Here is a 12,852-nt window from a genome sequence, read left to right as displayed (position 1 = left end):
AAACTACTCATTTCCACAAAGTCAAGACTATATCATTCATGATTACTGAGAAGCTTTCAAGTATTCTAGATGACACCATGCTATTTTCCTGAGGATTTGGTTCAGATGGGTTTTGTAAAAACTTACTACAATAGACCTAACCTCACTCACCCAATTATAACGATAATTATGGAATTTTGTGCCTCAGACAGAGATCACCAACTAATCCTTTCCCTCACCCCCACTTTTCCCCTCTTTCCCTCTATAACCATACCCCACTTACTTCTTATACTACTTTCGCTTTTTTTTCCTTCTTCTCTACATTTATGACATGGTTTTATTTTCAAACACTTCTATACTTCCCCACCTGCTGCTTTAACCTACTTGAAACAGGTGGTCTACCTAACCCTTGATTTTATCTCTACAAAGTCAACCATTTATGACATCTTCACGCCCAAGATGTACACACACTATTCCACTTAGCTATATTGGTATAGTGTACTTTCTACAAAAACATACCTAGTGACCACCACAAGGCTAAATTGCCACAGTTTCCTGTGTGTTATTCATGTGGCTTTTATGACTGTAATATGTATCATTATTGTACTGTTTATACTGAAATCTTAACATCTCCGAAATAGAAAAACTATAACAAAGGCCAACACACATTTCAAAATTAATATTTTAATGATATATAAAGATAAGGTATGTGAGAGTGAAATTAAGAAGTGATATACTGTAAATTGCCATAAGCATAATTTAAATATATGTATATAATGTAATATAGAGTGGTATTCAGTATGTTAATGTATTGAAGGTAATAGATTTCACTATGTACTACACAAATTAAAATTTGTTCTACATATAAATGGAAAGCCACTATTGAAGGTACATGCCAGTCCAGCCTTATTTCTTCTACCAGAGAAACACTTGAAATTGATTTTAGGTTACAGGAAACACAATAAACATTATTATATCTACAGCTCCTGGTATGTTGGGGTGTCTACATAAGGGTGACTGGCAAGTTATAAAAATAATAATACATAAAACAGTAAGAATATAGCCATATTGTATATCTGATACTAAGAATGGTCTATGTTTTAACATACACACCTCCCCAGAAATAATAATCATGAGATTTAACAAAACAAAACATTGTTGATCAGTGCTATAGGATCCCCTTGCATTGGTGGTCAATCGAGAAATGCCCCTTCGTATTGGTGATCAGTACCCTTATGTTTCTGGTGAGTGGGAGAATCGCCCCATTTCACTAGTGCTAAATGGATGAAGGGCTCCCTTACACTGTTGGTCCATGGGAATAATGTCCCCTTACAGACAGCTCAGACAGCTCTCATTGATGTCAGTAGTTACTTTCCTAAGAAATTTAATTAGTGGCCCCACTGGTTCCATGGCCCTGGCTCATCTAAGTGATATTTGTGCTAAAACTGTGCAGGCTCCTGCAGTCTGGAGATCAATCTGGAACTACTAATGGTACTCTTAAAGAAAACAGCTGCGCTAAAACTTATAAAAACAGAATTATATAGTGACATAATCTTTCCTATTTTTTGCAAAAATCTCAAAGGTTGCAAAATAGTGCAAAAAAGTTCAGTGAAACGATAATTTTCAAATATATAAAACAGTCCGAAGAAGATGAAAGATGGATAAGATGATGAATCTCAGTCCCTTTTCAGTGACTACAAAATCACCCTTCACGCATGTAGCAGGTGCACCCAGAGGAGAAAGGTTTATCCACCACCAAATTCAGTGAGGCTTACCAGCTGCCAAGATCTTTTTAAGGAGATCATATGAGCTTGCAAATGGCACGTTCCTGGTCCCCTTATTAGGCTCTGCTGATATCTCCAACTTTCATGCTCCCTTCTTATAGCGTCTCCCGTTCCGCCACAATCATTTAGCAAAACAAGAAAAGAGAGGCTCCCATAGCATAACTCCGTAAAATTTTAATAAAAGACAATAAGGTAAAATAACAACTCACGAATTTCCAGCAGAGTATAAGCGTATATCAAAAAACACGAGCCGGCCAGCTCTCTCCTGTTTACACTGCCCGCCCTTCCTGGTTAACGTGGAAATGCGGTGACGTCAGCACGCCGCTCACCCTACGTCGCTTCGTCAAAAGTGACTTCTTCCTGGGGTACAGGAAGGCTCAATACTCTCCTCCTTTTGCCCAGTTACCACAGATGAAGTTGATAAACTCCTCTCCATGGCCCACCTCAGTAACCAGTCCCCTGGACCCTGTCCCCTCTAAATTACTGCAACCACCTTCCCACTCTAAACTCACTAACCCACATCTTCGACCTCTCCTCCGGCACCTTTCCTTCCCTGCTCAAACATGCACTGGTTATCCCCATACTCAAAAAACCCTCACTAGACCCCACTTGTTTGAATAACTTAAGACCCCTCTCCCTGCTCCCTTTTGCCTCCAAGTTCATCAAAGGCCTTGTCCATGGCTGAATGAGTTACTACCTCACAGACAACAACCTTCTTGAACCCCTACAGTCTGATCACTAGAGGTGATCAAGGGGTTAAATGTGTTCCCTGGGAGGTACAGACGATCTCTCTCTACTCCCCTGTCAGAACGGGAAGGTTTGTTTACATTGACAGATCCCCGTTCTGGCTCTCTGTAGATCGATCGCAGGTGGTCGATGGAAATCGCGGGCGGCGGTCACGCGCATCTGCTCCACCGCTGTACGCACACTCACTGTATCTATTGTATCTTGGCCTCCATGATTCTGCTTTATCCTGGTTCTCCTCCTACCTATCTCAGCGCACTTTAAGTGTCACAACTCCATCTCCTCCACTCCCCTTCCTCTTTGTTGGGGTACCCCAAGGCTTCATCTTTGGGCCTCTCCTATTCCCACTCTATACCTCTTCCCTGGGCCAGCTGATAACCTCCCATGGCTTCCACTACTACCTCTATGCCGACGACACCCAAATCTATCTCTCCACTCCTCAATTCACCCCCTTGATCTCTTACTGAATGACATAACGATATGGATGTCACACCACTTCCTCAAACTCATTCTTTCTAAAACTGAGCTTGTTATATTTCCTCCTTCACGCCCCCCCCCTGTGACTTCACCGTTAAATATCAACAACCCAACCATTGGTCCCTTTACACATGCCAGGGTCCTGGGTGTAATCCTCGGCTCTGACCTCTCCTTCCTCCCCCATATCCAATCACTGGCTAAATCCTGCTGCCTTAACCTTCGCACCATCTCCAGAATTCGACCCTTCCTGACTAATGACACCACAAAGAAACATATTCACTCCTTGATTATTTCCAGCCTTGACTACTGCAACTCTCTCCTTAATGGCCTACCCTTAAGCAGACTCTCCCCCTTCAGAATATTATGAATTTCGCTGCTAGACTAATACACCTCACTAACCGATCAATGACTGCTGCTCCTCTCTGCCAATCCCTTCACTGGCTCCCCCTACCGCACCATGTAAAATTCAAAATGCTAACCATAACATACAAGGCCATTCACAACATCGCCCCCATCTATATCACCAACCTCATCTGCAGATTTCCCCCAAATCGTCCCCTCCGCTCCTCCCAGGACCTCCTGCAATCTAGCTCCCTTATGACCTCCTCCCATGCTTGCCTTCAAGACTTCTACAGAGCATCTCCCATCCTCTGGAACTCCCCTGCCCCAGTATATCTGATCAGCCCCTACCCAGTCAACCTTTAGGAGATCCCACCTGTCCTTGAGCCACCCCTATCAAATTCATTCTCTGCAACTATTACCTTTTGTACCACCCCCTCCCTTTAGAATGTAAGCTCTACGAGCAGGGCCCTCCTATTGTATTGAACTGTACTGTAATTGTGTTGTCCCCCATACATTAAAAAGCGTGACTTAAACTGTTGGCGCTATATAAATCCTGTATAATAATAATACTGGATGTTTTTGTTCACCTCACTTCCTAGTTTAGTATATCAAGCCCATTGCGTTGCTGTGAGCTGCTCCCTAGTCAACACTGGTTTAGGTTTTTGTTGCTGACAGCACAATATTAAAGTGGTTGTAAACCCTATAATTAGGCTTACCTGTAGCTACACTGGATATCTCCTAAACCGGCATGGTTTAGGAGATATCCCTATATTTGCATGTGTCCCGACATCATCAGCACATGAGCACTTAAGTAAACTGAAGCAATGGCACACACTTGTCGTTGCTTCGGTTGTAATGTGCAGTAACTGGCGGCTGCAACGCACATGCCGTCATCGCGGCTCCGGCCAACCACAGTGCTGGAGCTGCGATAATCGGAAGAAACCCCCGAAGAGATGTCGGCTGCCGGAGCGGTGAACAAGGACCGCTGCGGGGGCTTCGATCTCAAGTAAGTAATTCATAATGAGCTAGAATGCTATGCATACTAGCTCATTATGCCTCTGTCGTGCAGGGTTTTTTTGGGAAATTTTTTAAAAGGTTTACAACTACTTTAAAGGAGAATCATTGTGCCGGAGCCGCAATAATCAGAAGAAACCCCTCGAAGAGATGTCGGCTGCCGGAGCGGTGAACAAGGACCGCTGCGGGGGCATCGATCTCAAGTAAGTAATTCATAATAAGCTAGCATGCTATGCATACTTGCTCATTATGCCTCTGCCGTGCAGGTTTTTTTTTGTTTGGAATTTTTTTAAAGGGTTTACAACCACTTTAAAGGAGAAGCATAGCCAAATACGAGTGCAGTTCGTTCTGCACTGCTGTGACCCATTTTCAGCTAAACAAAACAGGAGTGAAAATTTTGAAAAAAAAGATAACATTTTTTACTTCTTTTTTTAAAATAAAAATCCTCCAAAAAAATATAAAAAATAAATAAAATTTCTTCCTCACTTTAAGCCAATATGTATTCTTCTACATATTGTTGGAAAAAAAACCGCAATAAGCTTATATTGATTGGTTTGCGCAAAAGTTATAGCGTCTCCAAAATAGGGGATAGATTTATGGCATTTTTATTTTATATATGTTTATATATTAAATATATATTTATATATTAAATATATATATATTTTTTTTTTTTTACAAGTAATGGCAGTGATCAGTGGGACTGCGACTGTGTGGCTGACAGATCAGACACTTTTTTTGGAACCAGTGACATTTATACAGCGATCAGAGCTATAAAATTGCACTGATTACAGTATAAATGACACTGGCAATGAAGGGGTTAACACTAGAGGTGATCAAGGGGTTAAATGTGTTCCCTGGGAGGTGTTTCTAAACTGTGGGGGGTTGTACTGACTGGAGGAGGAGAGAGATCGCTGTTCCTGATCACTAGGAACAGACGATCTCTCACTACTCCCCTGTCAGAATGGGGATGTTTGTTTACATTGACAGATCCCCGTTCTGGCTCTCTGTTGAGCGATCGCAGGTAACCAGCGGAAATCGCGTCCACCGGTCACGCGCATCTGCTCCAGCGCTGTGCGCACTCACTGTATCTATACGATCTGATGTACAGCTACGGCGATTCGCACAAAAGAGCCAACTTGCCGCAGTATAATCACGGGGGCTGGACGGCAAGTGGTTAATAAGGAAGAAATAGAAAGTCGATTTTTAAAAAGTATAATAAATTCATAGGAATTGAAAGTACTAGAGATGAAAAAAATTCCAAAAGAATTGGGGCTGTGTGCAAGATCATACCTTGGGCTCTCCTGTCTGAAAAAAGTAAGCATGGAGCACACATTGCGCGCTGGCGCAAAATTTAGGTGTGGTTCTTATTGCGCTGAATCTTGGAAGTGGCTTAAAAGGATTCAGAGTGCAGGGTTTAGTAGTAAGTGGGTCAGGAGTAAGAAATTACATACAGTCAACCATCAAGTGGAAAAAAAGAAACATTCTACCACAATGCAGTGTGTGCCAGATATCATCTGCTACAGATATCATCAAGAGTATTATTATTATTTTTAGTTGTGCATGCTCAACAGTGAACAGATAATCAATTAGTAAATGTATTCTGTTAGAAGTTGTGTAGTTCCATCTACAATGAAGGCAGCAGTAGATAGGCTATTTAAAGACAGCAATCATGTGAGCAAACCTGCTCTGATGTAGAGGGTCTGCCCTTGAAACCGCTGAGCGATTATTGCATACTAGAGACAATGGCTGAATGCTCTCTAACAGGATCCACTACAGGGATTTCTTTTGTGCAGTATGGGTTGAACATGTCTATTCCTGGATGCCATTTTATGTGATCTAGCAGGTCTAGAAAGAACATTTGTGAGTACTAAATTTCATAATTTTATTAATAAAGGTTGTCACACTTTGCGTATGCATCAGGAGTAAGTGATGCGGAGTTCAAAAATCAGTAGTGGATAATGAGTCAGGAGTAAGCGGGGCAGAGTCCAGAGGTCAGGAATAAGTGACGCAAAGTTCAGGGATAAGTAGTAGATGACACCGATTTGCGTACTATATGACGCAGAGTTCAGGGGTCAGGAGTAAGTGAAGGATAGTTCATGGGTCAAGCGTAAGTTATGCACAGTTCAGGAGTAAGTAACACAGAGTTGGTCAGAAGTAAGTGGCACAGAGTACAGAGGTTAGGAGTCAGTGGCGAACAGTTCAGCAGTAAGTGATGCCGCATTCAGAAGTCGGTAGTAAGTGACCCTCAATCCCACATTACAGCCACACAGCCCTTCCCTGTACAGCTTACAACCATTCTCCCTGGACATAGTGGTTCCTTCTGTTCTTAGTGCCAAGCTCTCTTCCTTCCTTAACAGTGGACAACCATAGTCCCCCTCCTAATGGAAACAGGGACCCACCTCCGAACCCTCCCCCCTCCCCAGGAGTTCTCTACTCCCCCGTCAGAACGGGGATGTTTGTTTACATTGACAGATCCCGTGCATCTGCTCTGGCACTGTGCGGACGCTCACTGTATCTATTGCACGATCTGAGGTACAGCTATGGCTAGTCCCCCTCCTAATGGAAACAGAGACCCTCACCCCCCCAGACCAGAACCGGATATCCTCTCCATACACAATCTTTGCTGCAGCTGTGAGTGACATAGTAAAGCAGACATAGAACGGAATAGATTTACCCCATGTTGTACACAGTGGGCCCTCTTACCTTGGGGCCTGTGTGCACACATTGCACCCACAGAGGATCCAACACTGATGCTAAACTTGAAGGTGGTAGTGGGGATGAGCAGTTGGGGTATGCAACTAAGGAAACAGTTTGCATTCACAGAAAAGAGCTGGAGTTGAATCTTTTCAGGGCAGAAAAAATAATATATACAGTATCTCACAAAAGTAAACCCCTCACATTTATGTATTTTATTATATCTTTTCATGTGACAACACAGACAAGCTGTACACTCACTACTTTACATTGTAGCAAAGTGTAATTTTTTCAAACAGTGTAAATTTGCTGTCCCCTCAAAATAACTCAACACACAGCCATTAATGTCTAAACCGCTGGCAACAAAAGTTAGTACACCCCTAAGTGAAAATATCCAAATTATCAATATTTTGTGTGGCCACCATTATTTTCCTGAACTGCCTTAACCCTCTTGGGCATGGAGTTCACCAGAGCTTCACAGGTTTTTATTGGGACCCTCTTCTACTCCTCCACGATGACATCAAGAAGCTGGTGGATGTGAGAGACCTTGGTCTCCTCCACCTTTTCATTTGAGGATGCCCCACAGATGCTCAATAAGGTTTAGGTCTGGAGACATGCTTGGTCAGTCCATAACCTTTACCCTTAGCTTATTTAGCAAGGCAGTGGTCCTCTTGGAGGTGTGTTTGGGGTCGTCTCAGAAGGGAAGGGATCATGCTCTGCTTCAGTATGTCACAGTACATGTTGGCATTCATGGTTCCCTCAGTGAACTGTAGCTCCCCAGTGCCGGCAGCACTCATGCAGCCCCAGACCCTGACAGTTCCACCACCATGCTTGACTCACACTTGTCTTTGTACTTCTCACCTGGTTGCCGCCACACACTCTAGACACCATCTGAAGCAATTACGTTTATCTTGGTCTCATCAGACCACAGGACATGGTTTCAGGTCTTCAGCAAACTGTTTGCGGGCTTTTTTTGTGCATCATCTTTAGAATAGGTTTCCTTCTGGGACGAGCCATGCAGACCAATTTGATGCAGTGTGCGGCGTATGGTCTGAGCCCTGACAGGCTGACCACCCACCCCTTCAACTTCTGCAGTAATTTTGGCAGCACTCATACGTCTATTTCCCAAAGACAACCTCTGCATATGACGCTGAGAATGTGTGCACTCAACTTCTTTGGTCGACCATGGCGAGGCCTGTTCTGAGGGGAACCTGTCCTGTTAAACTGCTGCATGGACTTGACCACCGTGCTGCAGCTCAGTTTCAGGGTCTGGGCAGTCTTCTTATAGCCTAGGCCATCTTTATGTAGAGCAACAATTCTTTTTTTTCTGATCCTCAGAAAGTTCTTTGCCATGAGGTGCCATGTTGAACTTCCAGTTACCAATATGAGAGAGTGAGAGCGATAACACCAAATTTAAAACACCTGCTCCCCATTTACACCAGAGACATTGTAACACTAATGAGTTACATGACACTGGGGAGGGAACATTTTCACTTATGGATATGCTCACTTTTCTTGCCAGAGGTTTAGACATTAATGGCTGTTTGTTGAGTTATTTTGAGAGGGCAGAAAATTCACACAGTTATACAAGCTGGACACTCTCTACTTTACATTGTACCAAAAATGTGAGGGATGTACTCACTTTGGTGAGATACTGTGTGTGTGTGTATGTGTATATACAGTGCCTTGCGAAAGTATTCAGCCCCCTTGAACTTTTCAACCTTTTGCCACATTTCAGGCTTCAAACAAAGATAAAAAATAATTTTTTTGTGAAGAATCACCAACAAGTGGGACACAATTGTGAAGTGGAACGAAATCTATTGGATAATTTAAACTTTTTTGGCAAATAAAAAACTGAAAAGTGGTGCGTGCAAAATTATTCAGCCCCTTTACTTTCAGTGCAGCAAAATCACTCCAGAAGTTCAGCGAGGATCTCTGAATGATCCAATGTTGTCCTAAATGACTGATGGTGATAAATAGAATCCACCTGTGTGTAATCAAGTCTCTGTATAAATGCACCTGCTCTGTGATAGTCTCAGGGTTCTGTTGAAAGTGCAGAGAGCATCATGAAGACCAGGCAGGTCTGTAATACTGTTGTGGAGAAGTTTAAAGCCAGATTTGCATACAAAAAGATTTCCCAAGCTTTACACATCCCAAGGAGCACTGTGCAAGTGATCATTTTGAAATGGAAGGAGTATCAGACCACTGCAAATCTACCAAGACCTGGCCGTCCCTCTAAACTTTCAGCTCAGACAAGGAGAAGACTGATCAGAGATGCAGCCAAGATGCCCATGATCACTCTGGATGAACTGCAGAGAACTACAGCTGAGGTGGGAGAGTCTGTCCATAGGACAACAATCAGTCGTACACTGCACAAATCTGGCCTTTATGGAAGAGTGGCAAGAAGAAAGCCATTTCTCAAAGATATCCATAAAAAGTCTCGTCTAAAGTTTGCCACAAGCCACCTGGGAGACGCACCAAACATGTGGAAGAAGGTGCTCTGGTCAGATGAAACCAAAATCCAACTTTTTGCCCACAATGCAAAACGATATGTTTTGCGTAAAAGCAACACAGCTCATCACCCTCAACACACCATCCCCACTGTCAAACACGGTGGTGGCAGCATCATGGTTTGGGCCTGCTTTTCTTCAGCAGGGACAGGGAAGATGGTTAAAATTGAGGGGAAGATGGATGCAGCCAAATACAGGACCATTCTGGATGAAAACCTGTTGGAGTCTGCAAAAGACCTGAAACTGGGACGGAGATTTATCTTCCAACAAGACAATGATCCCAAACATACAGCAAAATCTACAAAGGAATGGTTCACAAATAAACGTAACCAGGTGTTAGAATGGCCAAGTCAAAGTCCAGACCTGAATCCAATCGAGAATCTGTGGAAAGAGCTGAAAACTGCTGTTTACAAACGCTCTCCATCCAACCTTACTGAGCTTGAGCTGTTTTGCAAGGAAGAATGGGCAAGAATTTCAGTCTCTCGATGTGCAAAACTGATAGAGACATACCCCAAGCGACTTGCAGCTGTAATAGCAGCAAAAGGTGGCTCTACAAAGTATTAACGCAAGGGGGCCAAATAATTTTGCATGCCCCACTTTTCATTTTTTTATTAGTTAAAAAAGTTTCAAAAATCCAATAGATTTCGTTCCACTTCACAATTGTGTCCCACTTGTTGGTGATTCTTCAAAAAAATAAAAGTTTTATATCTTTATGTTTGAAGCCTGAAATGTGGCAAAAGGTTGAAAAGTTCAAGGGGGCCGAATACTTTCGCAAGGCACTGTGTATGTATGTATGTATGTATGTATGTATGTATGTATGTATGTATGTATGTATGTATGTATGTATGTATATATTTTTTTTTTGCCAATGTATGTGCAACAGATTAAATATGGTTGTATAAAACCTACCTTCCTAGTATTTTTGGCCAATTCAAGGTTGTATTCCTTCTGCATCTCTTGTCTTTTTTCAGCTTCATATTTTACTTAAAAGAGAAACAGTCACCTGCATAGGTTTGTCATTTATTTCAAGCAACAAATTAAATGAATATTTAGATCTCCAATCCAATGATAACATATGTATACACAACAACATCAAACTACACTGAGAGCAGATTCACACAGGGGCAACACGACTTCCGGCGCGACTTGTGGAGGCAACTTGGACTCGACTTGAGTATGAATAACAGCGCGACTTGGAGCGACTTCAACACGACTTTAAGTCACCCCAGGCCAGGCGACTTTGGCTGTGGCCAATCAGAGAATAATCAGCTCTCAGGGGGGGAACTCCACGCCAAAATTTTAAACAAAAAACCGGCATGGGTTTCCCCCTCCAGGAGCATACCAGGCCCTTGGGTCTGGTATGGAATTTAAGGGGAACCCCTTACGCCGAAAAAACGGCATGGGGGTCCCCCCAAAATCCATACCAGACCCTTATCCGAGCACGCAGCCCAGCCGGTCAGGAAAGGGGGTGGGGACGAGCGAGTGCCCCCCCTCCTGAACCATACCAGGCCACATGCCCTCAACATGGGGGGGTGGGTGCTTTGAGGAAGGGGGGGTGCCCTGCGGCCCTCTCACCCCAAAGCACCTTGTCCCTATGTTGATGGGGACAAGGGCCTCTTCCTGACAACCCTGGCCGTTGGTTGTCAGGGTCTGCGGGCAGGGAGTTTATTGGAATCCGGGAGCCCTCTTTAATAAGGGGGCCCCCAGATCCTGACCCCTCACCCTATGTGAATGAGTATGGGGTACAATGTACCCCTACCCATTCACCTGGCAAAAAAAAGTGTCAATAAAAAAAAAAAACACAACACAGGTTTTTAAAGTAATTTAATAATCAGCTCCGGGGAACTTCTTCCGACTTCTCTGTTCGGCCTCTTCTCCCGGTGTCCGACCTCTTCTCCCGCTCTCCGGTTCTTCTGCCGACTCCTCCGCTATCTTCTTCCAGCTATTTTATTAGCGGAGGAGCCTGGTCTTCTCCATCCTTCTTCCCTCTTCTTCCGATGTTGACACAAATCTCTCTTCCACTGTAATGGCTTGTGCGACATGCGCAGTGACTTTTTTTTTTATAGGTATGGGGCGTGGTCACCGGGTGATGTCACACGGAGACCCCATCACTTATGACGTCACAGTCCCAGCATGCTCCGGGACTTGATGTCATAAGGGGTGGGGTCACCGTGTGACATCACCCGGTGACCACGCCCCATGCCTATAAGTCGCCGCACAAGCCATTACAGCTGAAAAGTGTGTTGTGTCAACATCGGAAGAATAAAGAAGAAAGAAGAGAGAAGAGGGAAGGACGGAGGAGACCGGGCTCCTCCGCTAGTAAAAGAGCTGGAAGAAGAGGAGCCGGCAGAAGAACCGGAGATCGGGAGACGACGCTGAAGAGCGGGAGAAGAGGCCCGACACCGGGAGAAGAGGCCGAACAGAGAGGAGAAGTCGGAACCAGACAACCAAAGTCGGAAGAAGACCCCCGCAGCTGATTAATAAATTACTTTAAAAACCTTGTGTTTTTTTTTATTGACACTTTTTTCCACAGGTGAATGGGTAGGGGTACAATGTACCCCATACTCATTCACATAGGGTGGGGGGCCTTGATCTGGGGGCCCCCTTATTAAAGGGGGCTCCCGGATTCCGATAAGCCCCCCGCCTGCAGACCCCGACAACCAACGGCCAGGGTTGTCGGGAAGAGGCCCTTGTCCTCATCAACATGGGGACAAAGTGCTTTGTGGTGGGTGGGGGGGGGTGGGGGTCGCAGGGCGCTCCCCTTCCCCAAAGCACCCCCCATGTTGAGGGCTTGCGGCCTGGTACAGTACAGGAGGGGGGGAGGGGGGGAACTCGCTCGTCCCTTAAAATCCATACCAGACCTAAGGGCCTGGTATGCTCGTGGAGGGGGAACCCATGCCCGTTTTTAATTTAAAATTTGGTGTGGAGTTCCCCCTCGAGAGCTGATTATTCTGTGAGAGAGGGACATTGTCGCTTCAATATAGATGGAGATCCGACTTGGGGACGACTTCCATTCAAATCAATGGGTACAAGTCGGCTAGAAGTCGGATTGAAGTAGTACATAGGGGTTGATTTCCCAAACAAACACATTTTTTCAGGATTCACTTCCCTATTCATGGTCTCTATGTCTGCTCCATTATTGGATCAGGTCAGTTCACATATGTTTCTATGCAAATAATTATATAACTTGTTTACTCTGCTTATTTAGGCTTGATTCACACCTATGCATTTTAAGTGCTTTTTGCATTTTGGAGATTAGCTCTACAGCCCATTTAACATAGATTCCTATGGAACACGTTCTGTAGAGC

The 12,852-nt window shown here is 44.1% G+C and overlaps 1 long non-coding RNA gene across 1 annotated transcript in view; it reads right to left on the bottom strand.

The window, feature by feature from the left end:
- The window catches only part of LOC143982683 (uncharacterized), a 90,667-nt gene extending 80,137 nt beyond the window's left edge, over positions 1–10,530 (bottom strand). The window contains exon 1 of the long non-coding RNA XR_013274498.1: positions 10,454–10,530. This is a non-coding gene — a long non-coding RNA (uncharacterized LOC143982683). The remainder of the gene's footprint in view (positions 1–10,453) is intronic.
- Positions 10,531–12,852: the final 2,322 nt, after the last annotated feature.

The sequence above is a fragment of the Lithobates pipiens genome, unplaced genomic scaffold (genome assembly GCF_037356315.1).
Source record: "Lithobates pipiens isolate NorthernLeopardFrog02 unplaced genomic scaffold, aLitPip1_a1.2 Scaffold_16, whole genome shotgun sequence".
In the NCBI taxonomy this organism is placed as follows: domain Eukaryota; kingdom Metazoa; phylum Chordata; class Amphibia; order Anura; family Ranidae; genus Lithobates; species Lithobates pipiens.
This window is presented reverse-complemented; position numbering and strand designations above follow the sequence as displayed.